Here is an 11,333-nt window from a genome sequence, read left to right on the forward strand (position 1 = left end):
CGCTGCTGGGGCTGCCTCGGTTTCCTAAGCACGGGGGCGGGGGGGGGGTGCTCCTTGGGGCCTCAGGGTCTTGGGGACCTGTCCCTGCCTCTGAGCAGCGCCGGGGCCCCAGAGCCCTTTCATCCCTGTAACTGGAACGCCCCCAACGAACCGTCCTCCACCCCGTAATGGTGGGGAGGGGTCTCCCTTCCGGCTTCTGGGGTATTTAAGGTGGATCTTGCTGTGCCATGTCTGGAGCCCCACCCGAAGGCCCCAGTGGGTCGGCAGTACGCCTCATTCCCAGGTAGAGGTGGGTCCGAAACCCAATGGGAGGCTGTTCCGCACCAAGGAGACCCACCCCAGCTCATCAGGGTGCACTGGGGGACGGCCGAGTTGAGCTAAATTGAAGGAGAATCTAATTTTTTTTAAAAATGAAACTGCCTTTTTTAAAAAGATTTTATTTATTTATTTTTAGAGAGGGAAGGGAGGGAGAAAGAGAGAGAGAGAGAAACATCAATGTGCGGTTACTGGGGGTCATGGCCTGCAACCCAGGCATGTGCCCTGACTGGGATTTGAACCTGCAACACTGGTTCGCAGCCTGCGCTCATTCCACTGAGCTACGCCAGCCAGGGCTTTAATTTTTTTTTTTCCATTTATTTGGGGGGGGGATCTAATTTTAGACTCTGGGCATCCACACCTGGAGGCTCGCCTCTGGAGCTGCTGGGGGTGGGCAGACCCAGGGGGGTCCATCCTTCCTGTGCAAGGAGAACCCCTTCCCCAGGCTTCCCTCGTGGCGGGACTCTGTCCCCCGCTCTCCCTCCGTCTTCTGTGCAGAGGTGGACAGAGGCGTTTGAGGAGAACCCGGGCCACCCTGCCCCATGTGCAAGCACCCCAGGCACCTGTCAGTCGTAGACAGCCAGTGTCAGCCAGTTTTGGGGGGACCCTAGCGTGAGAAACACAGGGGCAGCGACTTGCCCGAGGTGACCCAGTGGGGTTAGGAGAGAGCCAGGACCAGACCCAGATTCCCTGACGTGACGTTCCTCCTGATGATGCTGGTCCCCTCCCAAGTCCCCGGGGCTGGGGGGAGCCCCCAGGACAGAACCCCGGTTTTCCCAACAAGAGCTCCAGAGTAAGCTCCCCCCACCAGCCTCGCTGAGCCTCAGCCGCCTCACTGGAAAGTGGGGATAATGCGTGCTCCATCCGGAAGAAGGGACTTCAGGCAAGGGCCACGCCCGCAGCCCAGCGGAGTCCCGTCTTCCCAGGCAGGGTGCCTCAGCCCCCCGCACTGGGGGGACGTCTGGGCCAGGTCACTCCGGTTGGGGCTGTCCTATGCCCTGCAGGATGTTTAGCAGCACTTCTGGCCTCCACCCACTAGATGTCAGTGGACCCCGTCAGTTGTGGCAGCCAAAACCATCTCCAGACAAGACTAAATATCTATCCGTGGGTGGGGGAGCCAAAAATTGCCCCCAGTGGGGGAACCTCTGCTGTAGGAGCAAACGCTGCAGTCGACCACGGCGGTCAGGAGTGGTGCGGACCGGGACCTCATCTCAGAGGGAGCCCCACCCCTGGAGACAAAGGACAGTAGCCCAGGAACCTTCCTCCGGTGCTGGCCTCCCACGAGCCCCATTGTGTCTCCCAGGAGTGTCCCTGCCTCTCCAGGGGCCAGGTTTGTCTGCCAACACGCGGGAGCTTCTGATCTGGCTTCTGTCTCTGCCACCCCATGCAAGGCTGCCTGACCTTGGACACATTTCTGATTGCATCCTTACGGAAGGGGAAGGGGAAGGAGAAGGAGAGAAGCATCGATGTGCAAGAGAGACATCAATTGGTTGCCTCTCGCACGCCCCCATCTGGGGACCTGGCCTGCAACCCAGGCGTGTGCCCGGACTGGGAATTGAACCGGCGACCTTTCAGTTCACAGGCCAGCGCTCAGCCCACTGAACCACACCAGCCAGGGCCCTATTTCTGAGCCTTGGTTTCTTCATCTTTAAAATGGGAACAATAGTACCTTCCTTGAGCAACATGGGGATTGCACAAGAGAATCTGCAGAAACTGTTCTGCTTCGTGCCAGGCACTGAGTCGACATCCATGATGACTGTTGTTTTTTAAAAGACTTCTACTTACGCAGCACGTTGCGTGCTGCCTATACTCCGGGCATTGTGGGGAGGGAGCTAGGAAAGCGAGAAGGCAAGCTCAGAGAGAGTGAGGGCTTTGCCTCAGGGCACACAGCTAATTCAAGAGAGGAATTTAACTGGGGATAAAAATCCTCAGGATTCTCAGGGTTGTCGGAGCCTCTCCAATGAGCCTCGCCTGCCTGCGGTGGTTTTCCAGAAGGTCTGGGAACACAACGTGAAAGCTCATGTAAGGTGGCCAAGTGTCTCCCCAGCTCCCTGAGGAGACACCTTGCGCTGTGGGATACGAGTGAGCGAGGGCGTTTGGCTGGTCTCACCCCAGCCCACCCCCAGCACAGCGCCAGGCGGATCTGAGCCAGGGCGTCTTCCTCCCGGGAAGGCCGTCCTCGATGGGTCTGGACAGGTTCAGGGGAGCCCAGCCCGGAGGCGGGAGAAAGGAGGTGGAGCCTTCTAGTGTTCTCAGAACTTCACTTCAACCCTGAGCTCCACTCCCCCCACCCCCGCCCCACCTCCCACAAGCCTGAATTCCCAGAATAACTCACCATCCTCTGCTTCGCGGCAGGGGCCAGCCCGCCCATCCACTGCGTGTACTGCAGGTAGGAGCTTGCAACACAGACAGTGGGGATGATGCAATTTTTGTCCACTGGGCAAATACTTGCGGAGCACCCCTCTGGGTCAGGGGCGGTTGGAAGGTGCCCAGCCTTGTCTAGCCATGAGTGCTGGAACAGGGCTGTTCTCTGAGTCATTCCATTGAGGGATCGTGGCCCGAGGAAGCCCCCTCCCTACACTGGGATTGGTTCTGCGCAAGGCCCCAAAAGGCCTGCCTTCCAGGCCCTTCCGGCTGGGGCCTCGGTCGTCACCTCTGAAAAAAACAGGAGGAAACTCAGCCCTGCCGCGCACCCACACTGACACCCACGATGTCAAACCAGGTAAAGCTCTGACAACAGCTGTCACTCCTGCTGGAATAACCCAGCCGTGTAAGCAGAATGGAGCTTTGCTATTCTCCATTTACGGCGAATGAGTCACTCGGGAGGAGATGAAGCTTGCAGGGTGACTGACACTCTATCATTTGAAGCACCAAACTCTTTAACCTATTAAACTAGAAGGGGGCGGAACGTCGTATGCTGAGGGCACCTGGACTCCGGGTGGCCTCGTGTCACTGCTTTATCGCACGGCCGTACGTTCAGGGGCCCCTGGACACTTCCATTTGCCCCTGGACCAACCAGCCCCCAGTGGACGTGCCCTTCCAGGGCTCAAGTCCTTGCGACTCGGCCTCACCTCCAGCTCGAGTCCCCACCTGCTTCGTGGTGGGCCCACCCTCTCTCTGGATGGTGCCTCCCATTAGAGTGGTTTAACTCACCGTGCTGAACTGGTGGGGGCTCTCGAACTCGGGCCCGCAGCAGCGGGCTGGGCTCCGATCCCCGTGTCCACTGCCCGCTCTCCTGGCCGTGTTCCCTGACTCCGCGTACATGGCCACCACGCAAGGGTCAGCCTTGCGCAGACCCGGCAGCTCTCGGGCAGATCCCGGGTTAGGACTGGGAGGAGGATCCTGGATGGAAGGACGACAGGGCACTCAGCCACTGCAGGACAGAATCGGGGAGGGTCACTGGGGAGAAGAGGGAGTTCTCTCCAGGTGGGGGTTCCTGCAAAGGCACTCGGATGCACACTTGCTCACACCTTTGCTCACAGGTGAGGACTGAGGGAGCCAGGGGTTGACTGATGCTCTAGAGGTGCACTCGGGTCTGGTTCTCCGGGACGCTTGTGTGGGACGTGCACCCCCTCTCTTTAAAGCGCGTAGTGGCGACCAGCAGAGAAGAAAGCACAGCAATTGGCTGAAAGCACGTGACACGCTACAGAACCGTGTGGCTCCAGGTGAGATGGGGGGCGCCTCCCGGAAGGCCCAGGTGAGCTGGGCACCAGAGGCCCCGTTCTTGTGTACTTCCTCCACACCTCACTCCTGCCTCCCGTAGCCTTCCCCCACTCCTGAACCATAAAAGGCTTTAAAAAATCTCGCAGATATCTAATGAAACCACGTATACACTTCCTTGTGACTCGGCTATCCCACTGCCAACAGCACGGAGGTCCTTCCGCACCACTGAGTTTGCTGGTCACAGCGTCCTCCGGGCTGTGAAACGCTGGGGACTGCCTGAACTTGACCGTGCAGAAGGACGTCCGGAGGGCAGGCTGCGGTCGGGCCGCACAGCGGAGACCTGTGCGGATGTGACGGGGACGGGCTCTGAGGAACGTGTGGGCTGGCTTCTGGGGCGTGCTGTCAAGTGAGAAGGAAGCAGAGGGCACGCGAGTGTCCGTGGCACGCCGCCTCTGGAGTGAGAAGGGAGGGGAAGCAAGAGAGCATGCGTGCACCTGTCCACTCCTGCAGAAGGCACCCAGGAAAACGGTCGGCCGGAAATAGCCGGGACCGGCTGTCTGTGGGGACAGGTGGGGACAGGGTGAGGCGATGGTGGTGGCACTGGTCTGCTTCTCCGAATACGACTTCTTGCGTCCTCTGACTTTTAGAGCTACATCCTGTTTTGTGTACTCTGGAACATAAACGAACGAGGAAGGGGAGGACGGAGTGTCAACACCTACAGCAACGAGGGAACCTAACTGGGCTACGGACAGGTGACACGACAGAACAGGGGAGAACGAACCCCATAACCTCCCCTACGCCCCGGGAGGTTCCTGAATGCAGTATTTGGGCTGTTTTGACTACACATCCTCCGTGAAGACACAACATATGCACCCTGGAAATAAATATCGAACCCTTTTTATCGGCTTGTGTTTCGCAGAGTTAATGGGTCACTGATTACAAAACGAGGACTCAGCAAACATTGTGGACGAGGGACCCGATGACGCACGCCCCCACCCCACCCCACCCCACCTCCCCAGGGAGAGGAGAACCGAACCGGGGTGAACTCTGTGCAGCGGGGCTGCACCTGGAGGCACCCATGGGAGCTCGGGGTTTCTAAGACAGATACAGAAATAGGTGTAGCGCACACACACGTGTGCACACATGCACACACACACACACACACACGTCTCCTAGCTCTAGCTCTGCTCGCTGAGAGGGCCAGGAAGCAACGCCACCCGGAGCCATGAGCCTCCCTGGGGCTCAGGTCCCGGTCCGTCTCGTCGTAATCCATCCAGCGGACCTGGAGCTGCCGGGGCAGGCAGAGCACAGTGTGAGCCGGGCCTATTTCGCCAGAAACGAAGGAAGGGCTCCCAGAGCCACAGAGATACACCCGTCAAAAGGACACCAGGGCCTGGGGCCGGGGTGCGGGGTGGGGGGACAGGGAGTGCAGGAAGGAGGAATCAGAAGTTATTATTTAATGCACACAGATTTCAGTTACCCAAGATGGGAAGGGATAACGGTGACGATGTGGCAATGCTGGGAGTGCTCTTAATGCCATTAAACTGTACACTTAAAACAGTTATGTCGTCAGAAAAACTTGTCCCACACCCTCTTAGGTGTGGGCGTCGGGGCCGTCAAATCACGCTGACAAAGGCCGTTCTCACGCCCATGGACACGTGCACGCCTGTGGGGGCTCGCGCACACAGACAGGATTCAAGGAGGGAACTGGGGTACACACCACGTTTGCAGGGGAAGGGGGCAAGAAAGGGCCCTCGTGGAAAACAAATCAGGACAGATGATACAGCTTTGTGTCAGGCGATGCCTGTCTAGGTGTGGTGCAGACTTTCGGTCCCCGACGACAGGAACGGATCTTTCCTGGGGCTTCTGGAGGGGGGCGTGTGACAGTGAAGCCCCCCTGAATTCTTCTGGGTCTGCAACTTCAGGCTGACAGAGGAGCTCGTGGGGAGGGGGGGACCATCTTCTCAAATGCCTTCGGCACAACAGGATCTTGATGTCTCACTGCTGTAGTCTGGGCCCCGTTAGTGGTACATTTTACGTTAGGTCTGTTTTACTACAATTTAAAAAATAGATGAAGTGTTTTGTTTAAGAATCTGTTTTTTTAAAAGGATGTAAGAGCCAGCTTGGAGGGGTTCCCACTGACCAAATCTCAGACAATCTGAGCACCAAAACACACACCAATAGTAACAGATTATAACCCCCAGAAGACAATGAGGACCCAGCCCTCCGCTCCGATATAAATGAATGACTGAGAAGGGAAACGTCCCCCTTACCACACAGGGCCACCCGATACAAGCAGAAGGGACGCTGGGATTAGAAAAGTCACCATGTGGCCACCGTCACAGTAATCATCGTTACAGTCAACCTCACCAATGCATACTACAATTAATGAAGGGATAAATACGTCTGATGGAAAACAGGATGTTTTCGCAACTTTTCTCTCTGCCTGAAATGACTTCGAAACAAAATGCTATTTTTAAATACAGGTTTCTCTGATTCAGTTTCAGCCGGGGCTGCTCACTACACCCACATCCCAAAGCAGGGCACCAGATGAGACGACCTGAAGCAGCTCTTTTCAGCCGAGGGGGTTCGGAACCAGCCTAGATGCCTTAGGGGGCCACACAGGTCCTGCCCTCGCCAGAGGCAGGAGAGGTGCCCGCGGGGACAGCTGGAAGCCGGGCGAGGCTTTCTCCAGGAGCAGCGCTGGGGTCCTGCCGCTCTCTGCTTCCCCTGCCTCATGTGAGGAGGTGCCTGCCCCCCACTGCGGGCTGAGGGAGCGGGGTTTTGGGAGGCCAGTTGCAGAGCTTGACCTGTGTGTCCTGGGTTCTGGGGGTGGCTCACAGGCTGGGTGGGACCCAGGCCCAGGGGAGCCTGCAGGCGGATGCTGGCCCACCGGCCGCTCAGCAGCACAATGAGGAGAGGTGGCTGTGCCGGGTGGACCGTCAGCCAGGAGCACGGCTGGCTTCTGGGGGACCAGCTGAGGCCCTGGGTGAAGAGAGATGGATTGGAGCGGTACAGAAGGGGCTTTAAGCGTGCCAGCTGTGGGGTGAGGCCGGAGGGAGGTGGTCTTTGAATGGAGTGTGCCAGGCAGCTGCTAACAGGGAGGAAATTACGGTATGAGCCCCTCCTAGCAATGGGGGCTCCAAAGAACCCTCACAACAATCCTCCAGGAAAAACAAAACAAGCCAGTTTGAATCATTTGTTCTGGCCAGGGCGAAGCCACCCCAGAGGACACGGCGCCAGGCAAGGAAAAGCCTTCCTTTCTTTTCCCACCCCCGTCCCGTGCCAGCCATGGCGGAGGGGGAGCGGTGGAGCATGGAGGAGCAGGAGGAGAACCTGGGGGCTGGGAAAACCCACAGAACCTCCCCCCGACCAGGGTTTTTCCTCTGTAAAATGGGGGTTCCGTCCCACCTCCCTGTTGGGTTAGGATTAAGAGGGAGAACCCATGCGAGTGCGTGGTGCAGACCCTCCGGCAGCAGGTCGGGGCTCCAAGGGCCCAGGGGCGTGGGCAGCCGAGTCCTGGTTCTGTGTGACCCTGGGTCCCAGCGGTGGGATGAGAGCCACGGGAGCCGGAGGGACGTTTGCATGGAAGAGGGAGGTCCCTGGAGGAGGCTGGTTAGAGCTGACTATCACTATTTCCAATTTAGAAATGGGGCAGCTGAGGTTCAGAGAGGTTACGTGGCATTCCCAAGCCACCCAACTAGCGAGCCACAAAGCCTGGGCTGGCATCCTTGTCTGGGAGCCTCTGTTACAGCTCACTGTCAAGTAGAATTCGGAGCCGTATTAAAAAACACCTGCTGTGGATTGAGCGCGCGCTGCGAACCAAAGTATCGCAGGTTCGATTCCCAGTCAGGGCACATGCCTGGGTTGCAGGCCATGACCCCCAGCAACCACACATTGATGTCTCTCTCTGTCTCTCTCTCTCTTCCTCCCTTCCTCTCTAAAAAATAAATAAATAAAATCTTTAAAAAACAAACAAACAAAAAAAGACACCTGCTCTGTGTGGCTCAGTGGGTTTGGTTCCCGGTCAGGTGGGCTGCGGGCCACGTCCCTGGTTGGGGGATGTGAGAGAGAACTAACCGATGTTTCTCCCCGACTCTTTCTCCCTCCCTTCCTCTCTTTCTAAAAATAAAGAAATGGAGTCTTAAAAAAAAAAAAAAAAGCAGCACCTGAAGCTGCTCTTCCCAGAAGGGACAGCAGGGGGCAGTGGAACCAGCAAGCATTTGTTAGTTTGGCGCTCCTCCAGGGTAACCATCACCCCAGAAAGCATCTGAGGAATGTTTGGCTTTCTCCCCTAAATGGGGAAGACAGCAGACAACTATGAAGAATGCCAGGCTGTGGCTACAAACAGGCCTGTCTGGGATTCTGAGTTTTGTCAAAGCCTCCCGCACCCACCTTCCCAGACAGAAGCCCCCTCTAGACCAGGGACCCCCGATGTCTTCTTCATCTCTGTGTTTCAGTGCCTGGCACAAAGCTGTCACTCAACAAACAGCGACGGCACTGAAGGACGGCCGGGAGGCGGGTCAGGGTCCTTTTCCAGCAGTGGGTGCACCCGCCTCCCCTGACCTCTGCCGCCCAAACACGGCCTCCTCCAGACAAAACCCAGCCCCAGGCAAGGATGTGGTGGCCCCTGTCAGCTGTAGTCAAGAGCCTTGGGTCCTGCCACCTGGTTCTTAGCTGTGTCCCTCTGTTACAGAGCAGTCCCAGGGAGGTGGGGGGGCTGTGCAAATGATATGCTATTGCCAAATGGCCCCACCCTTCTGCTCTGGGGGTCCCCCACCCCGTACTAGGTTCACCTTGCCTCCCACCAGGGAAAGATGTCTCTCAACACCAGAGATTGATGAAAAGGAAAGGGATTATTTATTTAAAGAGTTATACAAAATTAACAGTAATGACTTAATGTCTTCACTGCGATCCCAAAGTCCTTTAGAACACCCACAAATGCACAGTCCTTCCTTTCCCCTCTGTCCAGTCCGGGGTACCGTACCTCCGGAAAAAGAAGTAGAAGTCCATGGTTCTCCTCTGCCTAAGCTGTGTGGTCCCAAAAAGAGCCTCACAGTTCCTGTGCCTGGGTTTAAATCCCAGCGCCAACCTTCCTCTGCAGCACCATTTCCGGCTCCTCCCACAATTGGCCACAGCTGCCCGCATTCCCTAGTAAGTCAGGGCAGGTGTGGCCCTGTGGCGTGGAGCCAATCATCTCCAAGCTCTGACGCAGGCGCTGTAACCAGGGGGAGCTGCCTCCCAATTATATCATGGGTTGAAGTCACTCCCATCCCCCTGGCTCAAAGCCTGGCCACAGCTGTTTAACATATCTAAGAAACCAGTTAAAGGCTATAGATATGTTAAATGACCGTTCTAGAGGTTATCTGCAAAACTGTTGCTATTCAAACAACCTTCAAGCCCTGCCTGGCCTTAGCTCAGTGGATTGAGCACGGGATACAAACCAAAGCATCGCAGGTTCGATTCCCAGTCAGGATACATGCCTGGGTTGCAGGCCATGACCCCCAGCAACCACAAATCGATGTCTCTCTCTCTCTGTCTTTCCCCCTCCCTTCCCTCTCTAAAAATAAATAAATAAAACCCTAAAAAAAAAAACCCAACTCTTAACTCTCGATGGCCCTGTTCCATGTGTCCCATCCCCCAGCTCAGACTTGTGGGGGTAAGGACATCCTATATATGTATATATTTTTTTCTAATATTTCCTGGACACCGAGTTCTGGACCCCATTACAAATCCCTATTTGGGCCCCACCCCCGGCCGCACCCTGTTCCACCTCATGGATGGGGTTGTTGCTTCGGGTGGAACCCTTTCAGGCGCTCGCTGCGGGAACGCCGGGTCCGGGACGGGTGGCGTCCTCTGAGGAAGGAGGGGGTAGGACTGGCTGAAAGTGTTACTCTCGGAATTTAGCTAGAAAGGGGGAACAAAGGGACTCAGACATTGAGTTCAATGAACTGGGGAGCACAAGCCTGCTTCCTAGCCAGGAAGCTGCAGCGTCACACCCCAGGGGATCACAGCATGGCTTTGCCATGGGGACGAATGCTGCTTACATCCCCCTCTGGTACCGGCTTGTTGGGGACACAGGGGCAGGGGCTGGACCACAGAGGCCTGTCGTTCTAGCTAGGGGGTGTAAAGGCAGCCAAAGATGGCGAAAGCTTGGGAAGTTGATGGGCTCTTTTGAAAAGGCACCTGGTCCCTCCCAAGCCCAAACAAACATAATCCCAGGGAAACCAAGAATCAATCTCTCTCTCGCTCTCTCTCTTCCTGCCCTCCGTTTGCCTCAGGACCAGCACTTGCACCGTGCACCCACGAGGCCTCTCTCCAGAGCCAGGTGGCCTTAGCAGCCCCGTGGCCCAGGACAGCTCGGACCCCACACACAGGCCCCACAAGGCAGCCTGAACTCCCCAGCACAGCAGCGGACCGCAGCTGGAAGCACTCGCTACACTCGCCGGACACTGGACTGGACTGGACTCGAACACGGTGCAGAACCTCTGGGCAGTGGCCTTGGCCCTGGCCCCGATGAGGACAAGAGAAGAGCTCTCCCGTGGGGAGTCTGACGGAGGTGGGACACTGGGAAGCCTGGAGGGAAATCCCCTTGACTTGACATCATCGATAAACCACACCACAGAGCCCCGTCCTCCCCTGCGGATCTCAGGAAATTCTTTTCCTCGCAATACCGCAAGAACCCCACTTCCACCCATAACAAAGGCTTCCTCCTCTGCTGGGAAATCAAAGCTGCTGGCTCAGCCTCCACACGCACTCCGCGGAGCAGCTCCTGCGGCAGGAGGGCAGTGAGCCCCGCCTAGCGCCGGGCTCAGCCCCCGGCGTGATCCGAGCTGCGAATCTGGCCGGGTCAGTCTCTGCCTGCAACCTTTAAGTTGACAAGAAGAAAAAGTATTTCCTGCTCTAGTTTTGTTTTAGCTAGCACTGGCTGAGAGCTCGCTGAGCATCAGGAGTTCTTCGAATCTTTCAAGACCGGTCCGTGCCCCGGCTGGTGGGGCTTGGTGGATTGAGGGCCAGCCTGCGAGCCCAAAGGTTGCCGGTTCGATTCCTTCTCAGGGCACAGGCCTGGGTTTTGGGACAGGTCCCCCGTTGGGGGCGTTTGAGAGGCAACAGAATGATGTTTCTCCAGAACATCAATGTTTCTCTCCCTCTCTTTCTCCCTCCCTTTCCCTCTCTCTGAAAATAAATTTAAATACATCAATAGTTAATAAAAAAGAAACTTGTATTTTAAAAAAGACCAATTTGTACCCTACTTCATTCATGCATGCATGCATTCACTCATCCATTCATTCCACATGCTAAAACCAGGGATGACGCCAGGTGTTTTACAGACATTGTATGATTTACCTTGACAA

This window comes from Phyllostomus discolor, chromosome 2 (genome assembly GCF_004126475.2).
Source record: "Phyllostomus discolor isolate MPI-MPIP mPhyDis1 chromosome 2, mPhyDis1.pri.v3, whole genome shotgun sequence".
NCBI classification, from domain to species: Eukaryota; Metazoa; Chordata; class Mammalia; order Chiroptera; family Phyllostomidae; genus Phyllostomus; species Phyllostomus discolor.